Source organism: Heterodontus francisci, chromosome 29 (genome assembly GCF_036365525.1).
Source record: "Heterodontus francisci isolate sHetFra1 chromosome 29, sHetFra1.hap1, whole genome shotgun sequence".
NCBI classification, from domain to species: Eukaryota; Metazoa; Chordata; class Chondrichthyes; order Heterodontiformes; family Heterodontidae; genus Heterodontus; species Heterodontus francisci.
Genome location: NC_090399.1, coordinates 48189446 through 48208152, shown reverse-complemented (window position 1 = coordinate 48208152; position 18707 = coordinate 48189446). Strand labels below are relative to the sequence as shown.

The 18707-nt window shown below is 45.0% G+C and overlaps 3 non-coding genes across 3 annotated transcripts; all 3 read left to right on the top strand.

The window, feature by feature from the left end:
• The first annotated feature begins 3143 nt into the window (after window positions 1-3143).
• trnah-gug (transfer RNA histidin (anticodon GUG)) lies at window positions 3144-3215 on the top strand. Its single transcript has one exon. It is a non-coding gene; the product is annotated as a tRNA-His (tRNA).
• Window positions 3216-9637: 6422 nt separating this feature from the next.
• trnah-gug (transfer RNA histidin (anticodon GUG)) lies at window positions 9638-9709 on the top strand. The gene has a single exon. It is a non-coding gene; the product is annotated as a tRNA-His (tRNA).
• A 6419-nt stretch (window positions 9710-16128) lies between these two features.
• trnah-gug (transfer RNA histidin (anticodon GUG)) lies at window positions 16129-16200 on the top strand. Its single transcript has one exon. It is a non-coding gene; the product is annotated as a tRNA-His (tRNA).
• The last annotated feature ends 2507 nt before the right edge of the window (window positions 16201-18707 follow it).

Genomic DNA, 18707 nt, shown 5'->3' with positions numbered 1-18707 from the left:
TCCTCAGAGCCCAATAAAATCCGTGTTTATTTATATGCTTGTTTGCTGAACAAAAGCAATTTGCTCCATCCAAACCTCGCACTGTTGGGTGTCTGTGCTTGATGCTCCCCAATTCAAACCTGCCTCTTCCCTCACATTTTCCTCCCTTCCACAATCACTAACCCTACTTTACTTTAGTCCTTCCATTTCGTTGTCACTTTACTGCCGCCTTAACAACTATAATAATCACCATCAATACTTACGCCTTTACGCTGCTTTGCCGCCACCGCTCTTCCTCGAGGTCCATCTCCCATTCGCACTAATGTACATCTCTCCCTTGAAACCAGTCCATGCATTTAGACCTGTGGGACGGCTAGGCAGACAAGCGCTGCAAAAGCAGGTCTGGCCTTCCGAAGGGCAGCGGCCCGATTGTTCACAACATTATCTTCGGAATCTATTGATAATTTCAATGCTTACTGATGACCTGGACTTTCTTTGCCTCTAAACACCTATCACAGATCGCCAAAAGTACTGAAAGTCTTTGTTGTCTTCTTCATATAATGCTGCATTTTAATGGTCAATAGATATTGTGTGATTATTTCTCTGGTGTAAGTAATCTATTTTATATATTTGATCTTTGCCTCGGTGATTCATCTCTATCCTGCACGTTTAGCTTGAATCTGGTTGCAATTTATAATCAGAGATAAGGTTTGAGCAGCCGGCGGGCAGCAACAGAGACTGGGGCTGGTCTGTGCGCTGTGGGAGCAGACCACCACATTTCTGCTGTTCACATTCAGTATCCAGCAGAATACTGATGTCATATTGCCATTAAATATCAGAGGATTTAGATTATTGCACGGATCGCTGCAGTTCTTTTCGAGTTGAGGAATTTGCAGCAAATTGAATATCAGAGAACCAACTAAACAGTCGTTACCGAGATTCAACACACAGTGCAGAGTCAGCGAGGTGAGGATTAATTTTAAAGTGAACGGTCGTTTATCTGAAATGTTATCTTCCCTCCTCTCTCCACCGATGCTGCTTCATTTGCTGAACATTTCCAACATTGCTGTGCGCAAGTTAGACTGCCAGTCGCCACAGTGTTTTGCTGTCATAGCAGAGTTTAAATTGTTGATGAATAAGTAGCCACAGTTGTGATGGCCGAGTCCTTAATGCGTTGCATTTGCAATTCGCTCGTTTTTCCCCGAGGAGCGTCGAACCCCCTCACAACTGTCGGCTTAATATTTAACGCACTGCTTCACAAGGCTCATTTTATTTACCCCGCTCCCTCTGGAAAGATTTGGGTAATATCGATATCGATCTCGAGGAAACGGGAGGATTGCCTCATCATCTGGATTAATTTCCTGACACTAGATCTGCATTTGGTTTAATATTTTCATTCAATAGGTACCTTTCAACCGTCTTTTCAAACAATCATGCTGCAAGCGAGAGGCGCACGGAGTAAATTCTTCGCCGGAGTGGAGACCTTGTCTGCGTGTGACGGTGGGACTTTGGTCCACATGGTAAATTCCGGTAAGCTTTCCGCAAGTTAAATGCAAATTAAGAGTCAGGCATTGTCATAGATTTTTCAAACTTCAAGTGTCTTAAATTGCCTTGTTAAACAGAAACTGCCTGGCAGTGGCATTTACTTGTCCATCAGCTGAACGAAGTTGGTTCAATAGCTTTAACTTACTGCAGCAGGAAGCTAAGCTAGCGAGCTAGTGACTCAACAGAGGCTCGATGAAAGCAATCAGGATTTTAAAGTGCACTGCAGCCACTGTGAGTCCGTGGTGGAAGGAGCGAATGTTGAAGTTGATTCATGGGGGTGTCAGTCAAGCGCGTTGTTTGTCCTGGATGGGGTCGAGCTTCTTGAGTGTTGCTGGAGCTGCACTCAACCAACAACTGGAGGGTATTCCAAAACACTCCTGACTGGTACAAAAACAAGAAATGCTGCAATCACTCAGCAGGTCTGGCAGCATCTGTGGAAAGAGAAGCAGAGTTAACGTTTCGGGTCAGTGACCCTTCTTCGGAACTGGTGGTGCCTGCCTTCCTGTCTTGTGGATGGTGGGCAGGCTTTGGGGATTCAGAAGTTAAATTAACAGCTTGTGACCTGCTCCTGTAGCCACAGTACTTATATGGCTGATCTAGTTCAGTTTCTGGCTAGTTGTAACCCGGCACATGTTGATAGTTCGGGATTCAGCGATGGTAATGCCATTGACTGTCAAGCGGAGATGGTTGGATACTCACTTGTTGCAGTTGGTCATTGCCTGGCACTTATGTGGCGCGAATGTAATTGTCTGCCTGTGTGCTTATTTCTGTCTATGTGTATCTTTCTGCGCCTCACATTTTCTACACGTTTCTGCGTGGCAGTTTGCCTAACAGATTCCTCGCTGCCTACTTCCGGTTACTCTGCATCTTAATTTACAAAGAGACGGAAATGTGAATTATAAGTTTTCTTTCAACAGTGTCCGATGGAAGGTGAAACAAGTGTCATCAAATATTTTTTTTCGAAAGATTCAGTGGAACAGGAACGATGCATCCCACCATATATAGGCTGTGGATGCGTTCCTCATTGTTAAAATGCTGAGTATCCTCACCTGTCATATGGGACACCTGGGGTTGAAATTGCTGACAGCAACAATGCGATTTGAACAAGTCAACCCTTTCGTCATTGTTTAATTTCCTAAATATCATATACCTGGAACATTAACTCTGTTTCTCATGACAAAGTCAAAGCTGCTAATTAGCTCAAGCAGTGGCTTTTTATATATCAAGGTTCCAGCATCTTCAGCATTTCGCCTTTGTATGACGTTGGGGAATATATGACTCTTTTCGCGGAAAATGTCGACTCCGTTTCGAACCGACAGCGTTTGATATTTCCCCCAACTTGCAATGCAAAACCATGGGCTGGGCGGGCAGTCATCAGGAAAGGCAGCTTTCAGTTAGTTTCGAAATTGAAATGTGCTTTTTAGGACAGCCTGGGCGAACGGTCTAAGGCAGTGGATTAAAGCTGTAATCGCTCCTGGGGCGTGTGTCGTATTACATTACTGCCAAAATTTTTTACAGATCTGATGTTGGTCCCATCGCAAAAATGCATCGTTTCGAGGCAGTGTCGGTTGTGACATTGCTGCAGCTGCCCGGGTTCGTAACCACAGCTAGTGTGTGGCGCCGTGATCGTATAGTGGTTAGTACTCTGCGTTGTGGCCGCAGCAACCTCGGTTCGAATCCGAGTCACGGCAATAACTGTTTGCAGTTCTCCTTTCTCCTCGGCGCCCACTTGGCGAGCCCACTAAAATCCGTGTTTTTTTATATGCTTGTTTGCTGAACAAAAGCAATTTGCTCCATCCAAACCTCGCACTGTTGGGTGTCTGTGCTTGATGCTCCCCAATTCAAACCTGCCTCTTCCCTCACATTTTCCTCCCTTCCACAATCACTAACCCTACTTTACTTTAGTCCTTCCATTTCGTTGTCACTTTACTGCCGCCTTAACAACTATAATAATCACCATCAATACTTACGCCTTTACGCTGCTTTGCCGCCACCGCTCTTCCTCGAGGTCCATCTCCCATTCGCACTAATGTACATCTCTCCCTTGAAACCAGTCCATGCATTTAGACCTGTGGGACGGCTAGGCAGACAAGCGCTGCAAAAGCAGGTCTGGCCTTCCGAAGGGCAGCGGCCCGATTGTTCACAACATTATCTTCGGAATCTATTGATAATTTCAATGCTTACTGATGACCTGGACTTTCTTTGCCTCTAAACACCTATCACAGATCGCCAAAAGTACTGAAAGTCTTTGTTGTCTTCTTCATATAATGCTGCATTTTAATGTTCAATAGATATTGTGTGATTATTTCTCTGGTGTAAGTAATCTATTTTATATATTTGATCTTTACCTCGGTGATTCATCTCTATCCTGCACGTTTAGCTTGAATCTGGTTGCAATTTATAATCAGAGATAAGGTTTGAGCAGCCGGCGGGCAGCAACAGAGACTGGGGCTGGTCTGTGCGCTGTGGGAGCAGACCACCACATTTCTGCTGTTCACATTCAGTATCCAGCAGAATACTGATGTCATATTGCCATTAAATATCAGAGGATTTAGATTATTGCACGGATCGCTGCAGTTCTTTTCGAGTTGAGGAATTTGCAGCAAATTGAATATCAGAGAACCAACTAAACAGTCGTTACCGAGATTCAACACACAGTGCAGAGTCAGCGAGGTGAGGATTAATTTTAAAGTGAACGGTCGTTTATCTGAAATGTTATCTTCCCTCCTCTCTCCACCGATGCTGCTTCATTTGCTGAACATTTCCAACATTGCTGTGCGCAAGTTAGACTGCCAGTCGCCACAGTGTTTTGCTGTCATAGCAGAGTTTAAATTGTTGATGAATAAGTAGCCACAGTTGTGATGGCCGAGTCCTTAATGCGTTGCATTTGCAATTCGCTCGTTTTTCCCCGAGGAGCGTCGAACCCCCTCACAACTGTCGGCTTAATATTTAACGCACTGCTTCACAAGGCTCATTTTATTTACCCCGCTCCCTCTGGAAAGATTTGGGTAATATCGATATCGATCTCGAGGAAACGGGAGGATTGCCTCATCATCTGGATTAATTTCCTGACACTAGATCTGCATTTGGTTTAATATTTTCATTCAATAGGTACCTTTCAACCGTCTTTTCAAACAATCATGCTGCAAGCGAGAGGCGCACGGAGTAAATTCTTCGCCGGAGTGGAGACCTTGTCTGCGTGTGACGGTGGGACATGGTAAATTCCGGTAAGCTTTCCGCAAGTTAAATGCAAATTAAGAGTCAGGCATTGTCATAGATTTTTCAAACTTCAAGTGTCTTAAATTGCCTTGTTAAACAGAAACTGCCTGGCAGTGGCATTTACTTGTCCATCAGCTGAACGAAGTTGGTTCAATAGCTTTAACTTACTGCAGCAGGAAGCTAAGCTAGCGAGCTAGTGACTCAACAGAGGCTCGATGAAAGCAATCAGGATTTTAAAGTGCACTGCAGCCACTGTGAGTCCGTGGTGGAAGGAGCGAATGTTGAAGTTGATTCATGGGGGTGTCAGTCAAGCGCGTTGTTTGTCCTGGATGGGGTCGAGCTTCTTGAGTGTTGCTGGAGCTGCACTCAACCAACAAATGGAGGGTATTCCAAAACACTCCTGACTGGTACAAAAACAAGAAATGCTGCAATCACTCAGCAGGTCTGGCGGCATCTGTGGAAAGAGAAGCAGAGTTAACGTTTCGGGTCAGTGACCCTTCTTCGGAACTGGTGGTGCCTGCCTTCCTGTCTTGTGGATGGTGGGCAGGCTTTGGGGATTCAGAAGTTAAATTAGCAGCTTGTGACCTGCTCCTGTAGCCACAGTACTTATATGGCTGATCTAGTTCAGTTTCTGGCTAGTTGTAACCCGGCACATGTTGATAGTTCGGGATTCAGCGATGGTAATGCCATTGACTGTCAAGCGGAGATGGTTGGATACTCACTTGTTGCAGTTGGTCATTGCCTGGCACTTATGTGGCGCGAATGTAATTGTCTGCCTGTGTGCTTATTTCTGTCTATGTGTATCTTTCTGCGCCTCACATTTTCTACACGTTTCTGCGTGGCAGTTTGCCTAACAGATTCCTCGCTGCCTACATCCGGTTACTCTGCATCTTAATTTACAAAGAGACGGAAATGTGAATTATAAGTTTTCTTTCAACAGTGTCCGATGGAAGGTGAAACAAGTGTCATCAAATATTTTTTTTCGAAAGATTCAGTGGAACAGGAACGATGCATCCCACCATATATCGGCTGTGGATGCGTTCCTCATTGGTATAATGCTGAGTATCCTCACCTGTCATATGGGACACCTGGGGTTGAAATTGCTGACAGCAACAATGCGATTTGAACAAGTCAACCCTTTCGTCATTGTTTAATTTCCTAAATATCATATACCTGGAACATTAACTCTGTTTCTCATGACAAAGTCAAAGCTGCTAATTAGCTCAAGCAGTGGCTTTTTATATATCAAGGTTCCAGCATCTTCAGCATTTCGCCTTTGTATGACGTTGGGGAATATATGACTCTTTTCGCGGAAAAAGTCGACTCCGTTTCGAACCGACAGCGTTTGATATTTCCCCCAACTTGCAATGCAAAACCATGGGCTGGGCGGGCAGTCATCAGGAAAGGCAGCTTTCAGTTAGTTTCGAAATTGAAATGTGCTGTTTAGGACAGCCTGGGCGAACGGTCTAAGGCAGTGGATTAAAGCTGTAATCGCTCCTGGGGCGTGTGTCGTATTACATTACTGCCAAAATTTTTAACAGATCTGATGTTGGTCCCATCGCAAAAATGCACCGTTTCGAGGCAGTGTCGGTTGTGACATTGCTGCAGCTGCCCGGGTTCGTAACCACAGCTAGTGTGTGGCGCCGTGATCGTATAGTGGTTAGTACTCTGGTTTGTGGCCGCAGCATCCTCGGTTCGAATCCGAATCACGGCAATAAGTGTTTGCAGTTCTCCTTTCTCCTCGGCGCCCACTTGGAGAGCCCACTAAAATCCGTGTTTATTTATATGCTTGTTTGCTGAACAAAAGCAATTTGCTCCATCCAAACCTCGCACTGTTGGGTGTCTGTGCTTGATGCTCCCCAATTCAAACCTGCCTCTTCCCTCACATTTTCCTCCCTTCCACAATCACTAACCCTACTTTACTTTAGTCCTTCCATTTCGTTGTCACTTTACTGCCGCCTTAACAACTATAATAATCACCATCAATACTTACGCCTTTACGCTGCTTTGCCGCCACCGCTCTTCCTCGAGGTCCATCTCCCATTCGCACTAATGTACATCTCTCCCTTGAAACCAGTCCATGCATTTAGACCTGTGGGACGGCCAGGCAGACAAACGCTGCAAAAGCAGGTCTGGCCTTCCGAAGGGCAGCGGCCCGATTGTTCACAACATTATCTTCGGAATCTATTGATAATTTCAATGCTTACTGATGACCTGGACTTTCTTTGCCTCTAAACACCTATCACAGATCGCCAAAAGTACTGAAAGTCTTTGTTGTCTTCTTCATATAATGCTGCATTTTAATGGTCAATAGATATTGTGTGATTATTTCTCTGGTGTAAGTAATCTATTTTATATATTTGATCTTTGCCTCGGTGATTCATCTCTATCCTGCACGTTTAGCTTGAATCTGGTTGCAATTTATAATCAGAGATAAGGTTTGAGCAGCCGGCGGGCAGCAACAGAGACTGGGGCTGGTCTGTGCGCTGTGGGAGCAGACCACCACATTTCTGCTGTTCACATTCAGTATCCAGCAGAATACTGATGTCATATTGCCATTAAATATCAGAGGATTTAGATTATTGCACGGATCGCTGCAGTTCTTTTCGAGTTGAGGAATTTGCAGCAAATTGAATATCAGAGAACCAACTAAACAGTCGTTACCGAGATTCAACACACAGTGCAGAGTCAGCGAGGTGAGGATTAATTTTAAAGTGAACGGTCGTTTATCTGAAATGTTATCTTCCCTCCTCTCTTCACCGATGCTGCTTCATTTGCTGAACATTTCCAACATTGCTGTGCGCAAGTTAGACTGCCAGTCGCCACAGTGTTTTGCTGTCATAGCAGAGTTTAAATTGTTGATGAATAAGTAGCCACAGTTGTGATGGCCGAGTCCTTAATGCGTTGCATTTGCAATTCGCTCGTTTTTCCCCGAGGAGCGTCGAACCCCCTCACAACTGTCGGCTTAATATTTAACGCACTGCTTCACAAGGCTCATTTTATTTACCCCGCTCCCTCTGGAAAGATTTGGGTAATATCGATATCGATCTCGAGGAAACGGGAGGATTGCCTCATCATCTGGATTAATTTCCTGACACTAGATCTGCATTTGGTTAAATGTTTTCATTCAATAGGTACCTTTCAACCGTCTTTTCAAACAATCATGCTGCAAGCGAGAGGCGCACGGAGTAAATTCTTCGCCGGAGTGGAGACCTTGTCTGCGTGTGACGGTGGGACTTTGGTCCACATGGTAAATTCCGGTAAGCTTTCCGCAAGTTAAATGCAAATTAAGAGTCAGGCATTGTCATAGATTTTTCAAACTTCAAGTGTCTTAAATTGCCTTGTTAAGCAGAAACTGCCTGGCAGTGGCATTTACTTGTCCATCAGCTGAACGAAGTTGGTTCAATAGCTTTAACTTACTGCAGCAGGAAGCTAAGCTAGCGAGCTAGTGACTCAACAGAGGCTCGATGAAAGCAATCAGGATTTTAAAGTGCACTGCAGCCACTGTGAGTCCGTGGTGGAAGGAGCGAATGTTGAAGTTGATTCATGGGGGTGTCAGTCAAGCGCGTTGTTTGTCCTGGATGGGGTCGAGCTTCTTGAGTGTTGCTGGAGCTGCACTCAACCAACAACTGGAGGGTATTCCAAAACACTCCTGACTGGTACAAAAACAAGAAATGCTGCAATCACTCAGCAGGTCTGGCAGCATCTGTGGAAAGAGAAGCAGAGTTAACGTTTCGGGTCAGTGACCCTTCTTCGGAACTGGTGGTGCCTGCCTTCCTGTCTTGTGGATGGTGGGCAGGCTTTGGGGATTCAGAAGTTAAATTAACAGCTTGTGACCTGCTCCTGTAGCCACAGTACTTATATGGCTGATCTAGTTCAGTTTCTGGCTAGTTGTAACCCGGCACATGTTGATAGTTCGGGATTCAGCGATGGTAATGCCATTGACTGTCAAGCGGAGATGGTTGGATACTCACTTGTTGCAGTTGGTCATTGCCTGGCACTTATGTGGCGCGAATGTAATTGTCTGCCTGTGTGCTTATTTCTGTCTATGTGTATCTTTCTGCGCCTCACATTTTCTACACGTTTCTGCGTGGCAGTTTGCCTAACAGATTCCTCGCTGCCTACTTCCGGTTACTCTGCATCTTAATTTACAAAGAGACGGAAATGTGAATTATAAGTTTTCTTTCAACAGTGTCCGATGGAAGGTGAAACAAGTGTCATCAAATATTTTTTTTCGAAAGATTCAGTGGAACAGGAACGATGCATCCCACCATATATAGGCTGTGGATGCGTTCCTCATTGTTAAAATGCTGAGCATCCTCACCTGTCATATGGGACACCTGGGGTTGAAATTGCTGACAGCAACAATGCGATTTGAACAAGTCAACCCTTTCGTCATTGTTTAATTTCCTAAATATCATATACCTGGAACATTAACTCTGTTTCTCATGACAAAGTCAAAGCTGCTAATTAGCTCAAGCAGTGGCTTTTTATATATCAAGGTTCCAGCATCTTCAGCATTTCGCCTTTGTATGACGTTGGGGAATATATGACTCTTTTCGCGGAAAAAGTCGACTCCGTTTCGAACCGACAGCGTTTGATATTTCCCCCAACTTGCAATGCAAAACCATGGGCTGGGCGGGCAGTCATCAGGAAAGGCAGCTTTCAGTTAGTTTCGAAATTGAAATGTGCTTTTTAGGACAGCCTGGGCGAACGGTCTAAGGCAGTGGATTAAAGCTGTAATCGCTCCTGGGGCGTGTGTCGTATTACATTACTGCCAAAATTTTTTACAGATCTGATGTTGGTCCCATCGCAAAAATGCATCGTTTCGAGGCAGTGTCGGTTGTGACATTGCTGCAGCTGCCCGGGTTCGTAACCACAGCTAGTGTGTGGCGCCGTGATCGTATAGTGGTTAGTACTCTGCGTTGTGGCCGCAGCAACCTCGGTTCGAATCCGAGTCACGGCAATAACTGTTTGCAGTTCTCCTTTCTCCTCGGAGCCCACTAAAATCCGTGTTTATTTATATGCTTGTTTGCTGAACAAAAGCAATTTGCTCCATCCAAACCTCGCACTGTTGGGTGTCTGTGCTTGATGCTCCCCAATTCAAACCTGCCTCTTCCCTCACATTTTCCTCCCTTCCACAATCACTAACCCTACTTTACTTTAGTCCTTCCATTTCGTTGTCACTTTACTGCCGCCTTAACAACTATAATAATCACCATCAATACTTACGCCTTTACGCTGCTTTGCCGCCACCGCTCTTCCTCGAGGTCCATCTCCCATTCGCACTAATGTACATCTCTCCCTTGAAACCAGTCCATGCATTTAGACCTGTGGGACGGCTAGGCAGACAAGCGCTGCAAAAGCAGGTCTGGCCTTCCGAAGGGCAGCGGCCCGATTGTTCACAACATTATCTTCGGAATCTATTGATAATTTCAATGCTTACTGATGACCTGGACTTTCTTTGCCTCTAAACACCTATCACAGATCGCCAAAAGTACTGAAAGTCTTTGTTGTCTTCTTCATATAATGCTGCATTTTAATGGTCAATAGATATTGTGTGATTATTTCTCTGGTGTAAGTAATCTATTTTATATATTTGATCTTTGCCTCGGTGATTCATCTCTATCCTGCACGTTTAGCTTGAATCTGGTTGCAATTTATAATCAGAGATAAGGTTTGAGCAGCCGGCGGGCAGCAACAGAGACTGGGGCTGGTCTGTGCGCTGTGGGAGCAGACCACCACATTTCTGCTGTTCACATTCAGTATCCAGCAGAATACTGATGTCATATTGCCATTAAATATCAGAGGATTTAGATTATTGCACGGATCGCTGCAGTTCTTTTCGAGTTGAGGAATTTGCAGCAAATTGAATATCAGAGAACCAACTAAACAGTCGTTACCGAGATTCAACACACAGTGCAGAGTCAGCGAGGTGAGGATTAATTTTAAAGTGAACGGTCGTTTATCTGAAATGTTATCTTCCCTCCTCTCTCCACCGATGCTGCTTCATTTGCTGAACATTTCCAACATTGCTGTGCGCAAGTTAGACTGCCAGTCGCCACAGTGTTTTGCTGTCATAGCAGAGTTTAAATTGTTGATGAATAAGTAGCCACAGTTGTGATGGCCGAGTCCTTAATGCGTTGCATTTGCAATTCGCTCGTTTTTCCCCGAGGAGCGTCGAACCCCCTCACAACTGTCGGCTTAATATTTAACGCACTGCTTCACAAGGCTCATTTTATTTACCCCGCTCCCTCTGGAAAGATTTGGGTAATATCGATATCGATCTCGAGGAAACGGGAGGATTGCCTCATCATCTGGATTAATTTCCTGACACTAGATCTGCATTTGGTTTAATATTTTCATTCAATAGGTACCTTTCAACCGTCTTTTCAAACAATCATGCTGCAAGCGAGAGGCGCACGGAGTAAATTCTTCGCCGGAGTGGAGACCTTGTCTGCGTGTGACGGTGGGACTTTGGTCCACATGGTAAATTCCGGTAAGCTTTCCGCAAGTTAAATGCAAATTAAGAGTCAGGCATTGTCATAGATTTTTCAAACTTCAAGTGTCTTAAATTGCCTTGTTAAACAGAAACTGCCTGGCAGTGGCATTTACTTGTCCATCAGCTGAACGAAGTTGGTTCAATAGCTTTAACTTACTGCAGCAGGAAGCTAAGCTAGCGAGCTAGTGACTCAACAGAGGCTCGATGAAAGCAATCAGGATTTTAAAGTGCACTGCAGCCACTGTGAGTCCGTGGTGGAAGGAGCGAATGTTGAAGTTGATTCATGGGGGTGTCAGTCAAGCGCGTTGTTTGTCCTGGATGGGGTCGAGCTTCTTGAGTGTTGCTGGAGCTGCACTCAACCAACAAATGGAGGGTATTCCAAAACACTCCTGACTGGTACAAAAACAAGAAATGCTGCAATCACTCAGCAGGTCTGGCAGCATCTGTGGAAAGAGAAGCAGAGTTAACGTTTCGGGTCAGTGACCCTTCTTCGGAACTGGTGGTGCCTGCCTTCCTGTCTTGTGGATGGTGGGCAGGCTTTGGGGATTCAGAAGTTAAATTAGCAGCTTGTGACCTGCTCCTGTAGCCACAGTACTTATATGGCTGATCTAGTTCAGTTTCTGGCTAGTTGTAACCCGGCACATGTTGATAGTTCGGGATTCAGCGATGGTAATGCCATTGACTGTCAAGCGGAGATGGTTGGATACTCACTTGTTGCAGTTGGTCATTGCCTGGCACTTATGTGGCGCGAATGTAATTGTCTGCCTGTGTGCTTATTTCTGTCTATGTGTATCTTTCTGCGCCTCACATTTTCTACACGTTTCTGCGTGGCAGTTTGCCTAACAGATTCCTCGCTGCCTACATCCGGTTACTCTGCATCTTAATTTACAAAGAGACGGAAATGTGAATTATAAGTTTTCTTTCAACAGTGTCCGATGGAAGGTGAAACAAGTGTCATCAAATATTTTTTTTCGAAAGATTCAGTGGAACAGAAACGATGCATCCCACCATATATCGGCTGTGGATGCGTTCCTCATTGGTATAATGCTGAGTATCCTCACCTGTCATATGGGACACCTGGGGTTGAAATTGCTGACAGCAACAATGCAATTTGAACAAGTCAACCCTTTCGTCATTGTTTAATTTCCTAAATATCATATACCTGGAACATTAACTCTGTTTCTCATGACAAAGTCAAAGCTGCTAATTAGCTCAAGCAGTGGCTTTTTATATATCAAGGTTCCAGCATCTTCAGCATTTCGCCTTTGTATGACGTTGGGGAATATATGACTCTTTTCGCGTAAAAAGTCGACTCCGTTTCGAACCGACAGCGTTTGATATTTCCCCCAACTTGCAATGCAAAACCATGGGCTGGGCGGGCAGTCATCAGGAAAGGCAGCTTTCAGTTAGTTTCGAAATTGAAATGTGCTGTTTAGGACAGCCTGGGCGAACGGTCTAAGGCAGTGGATTAAAGCTGTAATCGCTCCTGGGGCGTGTGTCGTATTACATTACTGCCAAAATTTTTAACAGATCTGATGTTGGTCCCATCGCAAAAATGCATCGTTTCGAGGCAGTGTCGGTTGTGACATTGCTGCAGCTGCCCGGGTTCGTAACCACAGCTAGTGTGTGGCGCCGTGATCGTATCGTGGTTAGTACTCTGCGTTGTGGCCGCAGCATCCTCGGTTCGAATCCGAGTCACGGCAGTAAGTGTTTGCAGTTCCCCTTTCTCCTCGGCGCCCACTTGGAGAGCCCACTAAAGTCCGTGTTTATTTATATGCTTGTTTGCTGAACAAAAGCAATTTGCTCCATCCAAACCTCGCACTGTTGGGTGTCTGTGCTTGATGCTCCCCAATTCAAACCTGCCTCTTCCCTCACATTTTCCTCCCTTCCACAATCACTAACCCTACTTTACTTTAGTCCTTCCATTTCGTTGTCACTTTACTGCCGCCTTAACAACTATAATAATCGCCATCAATACTTACGCCTTTACGCTGCTTTGCCGCCACCGCTCTTCCTCGAGGTCCATCTCCCATTCGCACTAATGTACATCTCTCCCTTGAAACCAGTCCATGCATTTAGACCTGTGGGACGGCCAGGCAGACAAGCGCTGCAAAAGCAGGTCTGGCCTTCCGAAGGGCAGCGGCCCGATTGTTCACAACATTATCTTCGGAATCTATTGATAATTTCAATGCTTACTGATGACCTGGACTTTCTTTGCCTCTAAACACCTATCACAGATCGCCAAAAGTACTGAAAGTCTTTGTTGTCTTCTTCATATAATGCTGCATTTTAATGGTCAATAGATATTGTGTGATTATTTCTCTGGTGTAAGTAATCTATTTTATATATTTGATCTTTGCCTCGGTGATTCATCTCTATCCTGCACGTTTAGCTTGAATCTGGTTGCAATTTATAATCAGAGATAAGGTTTGAGCAGCCGGCGGGCAGCAACAGAGACTGGGGCTGGTCTGTGCGCTGTGGGAGCAGACCACCACATTTCTGCTGTTCACATTCAGTATCCAGCAGAATACTGATGTTATATTGCCATTAAATATCAGAGGATTTAGATTATTGCACGGATCGCTGCAGTTCTTTTCGAGTTGAGGAATTTGCAGCAAATTGAATATCAGAGAACCAACTAAACAGTCGTTACCGAGATTCAACACACAGTGCAGAGTCAGCGAGGTGAGGATTAATTTTAAAGTGAACGGTCGTTTATCTGAAATGTTATCTTCCCTCCTCTCTCCACCGATGCTGCTTCATTTGCTGAACATTTCCAACATTGCTGTGCGCAAGTTAGACTGCCAGTCGCCACAGTGTTTTGCTGTCATAGCAGAGTTTAAATTGTTGATGAATAAGTAGCCACAGTTGTGATGGCCGAGTCCTTAATGCGTTGCATTTGCAATTCGCTCGTTTTTCCCCGAGGAGCGTCGAACCCCCTCACAACTGTCGGCTTAATATTTAACGCACTGCTTCACAAGGCTCATTTTATTTACCCCGCTCCCTCTGGAAAGATTTGGGTAATATCGATATCGATCTCGAGGAAACGGGAGGATTGCCTCATCATCTGGATTAATTTCCTGACACTAGATCTGCATTTGGTTTAATATTTTCATTCAATAGGTACCTTTCAACCGTCTTTTCAAACAATCATGCTGCAAGCGAGAGGCGCACGGAGTAAATTCTTCGCCGGAGTGGAGACCTTGTCTGCGTGTGACGGTGGGACTTTGGTCCACATGGTAAATTCCGGTAAGCTTTCCGCAAGTTAAATGCAAATTAAGAGTCAGGCATTGTCATAGATTTTTCAAACTTCAAGTGTCTTAAATTGCCTTGTTAAACAGAAACTGCCTGGCAGTGGCATTTACTTGTCCATCAGCTGAACGAAGTTGGTTCAATAGCTTTAACTTACTGCAGCAGGAAGCTAAGCTAGCGAGCTAGTGACTCAACAGAGGCTCGATGAAAGCAATCAGGATTTTAAAGTGCACTGCAGCCACTGTGAGTCCGTGGTGGAAGGAGCGAATGTTGAAGTTGATTCATGGGGGTGTCAGTCAAGCGCGTTGTTTGTCCTGGATGGGGTCGAGCTTCTTGAGTGTTGCTGGAGCTGCACTCAACCAACAACTGGAGGGTATTCCAAAACACTCCTGACTGGTACAAAAACAAGAAATGCTGCAATCACTCAGCAGGTCTGGCGGCATCTGTGGAAAGAGAAGCAGAGTTAACGTTTCGGGTCAGTGACCCTTCTTCGGAACTGGTGGTGCCTGCCTTCCTGTCTTGTGGATGGTGGGCAGGCTTTGGGGATTCAGAAGTTAAATTAACAGCTTGTGACCTGCTCCTGTAGCCACAGTACTTATATGGCTGATCTAGTTCAGTTTCTGGCTAGTTGTAACCCGGCACATGTTGATAGTTCGGGATTCAGCGATGGTAATGCCATTGACTGTCAAGCGGAGATGGTTGGATACTCACTTGTTGCAGTTGGTCATTGCCTGGCACTTATGTGGCGCGAATGTAATTGTCTGCCTGTGTGCTTATTTCTGTCTATGTGTATCTTTCTGCGCCTCACATTTTCTACACGTTTCTGCGTGGCAGTTTGCCTAACAGATTCCTCGCTGCCTACTTCCGGTTACTCTGCATCTTAATTTACAAAGAGACGGAAATGTGAATTATAAGTTTTCTTTCAACAGTGTCCGATGGAAGGTGAAACAAGTGTCATCAAATATTTTTTTTCGAAAGATTCAGTGGAACAGGAACGATGCATCCCACCATATATAGGCTGTGGATGCGTTCCTCATTGTTAAAATGCTGAGTATCCTCACCTGTCATATGGGACACCTGGGGTTGAAATTGCTGACAGCAACAATGCGATTTGAACAAGTCAACCCTTTCGTCATTGTTTAATTTCCTAAATATCATATACCTGGAACATTAACTCTGTTTCTCATGACAAAGTCAAAGCTGCTAATTAGCTCAAGCAGTGGCTTTTTATATATCAAGGTTCCAGCATCTTCAGCATTTCGCCTTTGTATGACGTTGGGGAATATATGACTCTTTTCGCGGAAAAAGTCGACTCCGTTTCGAACCGACAGCGTTTGATATTTCCCCCAACTTGCAATGCAAAACCATGGGCTGGGCGGGCAGTCATCAGGAAAGGCAGCTTTCAGTTAGTTTCGAAATTGAAATGTGCTGTTTAGGACAGCCTGGGCGAACGGTCTAAGGCAGTCGATTAAAGCTGTAATCGCTCCTGGGGCGTGTGTCGTATTACATTACTGCCAAAATTTTTTACAGATCTGATGTTGGTCCCATCGCAAAAATGCATCGTTTCGAGGCAGTGTCGGTTGTGACATTGCTGCAGCTGCCCGGGTTCGTAACCACAGCTAGTGTGTGGCGCCGTGATCGTATAGTGGTTAGTACTCTGCGTTGTGGCCGCAGCAACCTCGGTTCGAATCCGAGTCACGGCAATAACTGTTTGCAGTTCTCCTTTCTACTCGGCGCCCACTTGGAGAGCCCACTAAAATCCGTGTTTATTTATATGCTTGTTTGCTGAACAAAAGCAATTTGCTCCATCCAAACCTCGCACTGTTGGGTGTCTGTGCTTGATGCTCCCCAATTCAAACCTGCCTCTTCCCTCACATTTTCCTCCCTTCCACAATCACTAACCCTACTTTACTTTAGTCCTTCCATTTCGTTGTCACTTTACTGCCGCCTTAACAACTATAATAATCACCATCAATACTTACGCCTTTACGCTGCTTTGCCGCCACCGCTCTTCCTCGAGGTCCATCTCCCATTCGCACTAATGTACATCTCTCCCTTGAAACCAGTCCATGCATTTAGACCTGTGGGACGGCTAGGCAGACAAGCGCTGCAAAAGCAGGTCTGGCCTTCCGAAGGGCAGCGGCCCGATTGTTCACAACATTATCTTCGGAATCTATTGATAATTTCAATGCTTACTGATGACCTGGACTTTCTTTGCCTCTAAACACCTATCACAGATCGCCAAAAGTACTGAAAGTCTTTGTTGTCTTCTTCATATAATGCTGCATTTTAATGGTCAATAGATATTGTGTGATTATTTCTCTGGTGTAAGTAATCTATTTTATATATTTGATCTTTGCCTCGGTGATTCATCTCTATCCTGCACGTTTACCTTGAATCTGGTTGCAATTTATAATCAGAGATAAGGTTTGAGCAGCCGGCGGGCAGCAACAGAGACTGGGGCTGGTCTGTGCGCTGTGGGAGCAGACCACCACATTTCTGCTGTTCACATTCAGTATCCAGCAGAATACTGATGTCATATTGCCATTAAATATCAGAGGATTTAGATTATTGCACGGATCGCTGCAGTTCTTTTCGAGTTGAGGAATTTGCAGCAAATTGAATATCAGAGAACCAACTAAACAGTCGTTACCGAGATTCAACACACAGTGCAGAGTCAGCGAGGTGAGGATTAATTTTAAAGTGAACGGTCGTTTATCTGAAATGTTATCTTCCCTCCTCTCTCCACCGATGCTGCTTCATTTGCTGAACATTTCCAACATTGCTGTGCGCAAGTTAGACTGCCAGTCGCCACAGTGTTTTGCTGTCATAGCAGAGTTTAAATTGTTGATGAATAAGTAGCCACAGTTGTGATGGCCGAGTCCTTAATGCGTTGCATTTGCAATTCGCTCGTTTTTCCCCGAGGAGCGTCGAACCCCCTCACAACTGTCGGCTTAATATTTAACGCACTGCTTCACAAGGCTCATTTTATTTACCCCGCTCCCTCTGGAAAGATTTGGGTAATATCGATATCGATCTCGAGGAAACGGGAGGATTGCCTCATCATCTGGATTAATTTCCTGACACTAGATCTGCATTTGGTTTAATATTTTCATTCAATAGGTATCTTTCAACCGTCTTTTCAAACAATCATGCTGCAAGCGAGAGGCGCACGGAGTAAATTCTTCGCCGGAGTGGAGACCTTGTCTGCGTGTGACGGTGGGACTTTGGTCCACATGGTAAATTAAGGGAAGCTTTCCGCAAGTTAAATGCAAATTAAGAGTCAGGCATTGTCATAGATTTTTCAAACTTCAAGTGTCTTAAATTGCCTTGTTAAACAGAAACTGCCTGGCAGTGGCATTTACTTGTCCATCAGCTGAACGAAGTTGGTTCAATAGCTTTAACTTACTGCAGCAGGAAGCTAAGCTAGCGAGCTAGTGACTCAACAGAGGCTCGATGAAAGCAATCAGGATTTTAAAGTGCACTGCAGCCACTGTGAGTCCGTGGTGGAAGGAGCGAATGTTGAAGTTGATTCATGGGGGTGTCAGTCAAGCGCGTTGTTTGTCCTGGATGGGGTCGAGCTTCTTGAGTGTTGCTGGAGCTGCACTCAACCAACAAATGGAGGGTATTCCAAAACACTCCTGACTGGTACAAAAACAAGAAATGCTGCAATCACTCAGCAGGTCTGGCGGCATCTGTGGAAAGAGAAGCAGAGTTAACGTTTCGGGTCAGTGACCCTTCTTCGGAACTGGTGGTGCCTGCCTTCCTGTCTTGTGGATGGTGGGCAGGCTTTGGGGATTCAGAAGTTAAATTAGCAGCTTGTGACCTGCTCCTGTAGCCACAGTACTTATATGGCTGATCTAGTTCAGTTTCTGGCTAGTTGTAACCCGGCACATGTTGATAGTTCGGGATTCAGCGATGGTAATGCCATTGACTGTCAAGCGGAGATGGTTGGATACTCACTTGTTGCAGTTGGTCATTGCCTGGCACTTATGTGGCGCGAATGTAATTGTCTGCCTGTGTGCTTATTTCTGTCTATGTGTATCTTTCTGCGCCTCACATTTTCTACACGTTTCTGCGTGGCAGTTTGCCTCACAGATTCCTCGCTGCCTACATCCGGTTACTCTGCATCTTAATTTACAAAGAGACGGAAATGTGAATTATAAGTTTTCTTTCAACAGTGTCCGATGGAAGGTGAAACAAGTGTCAT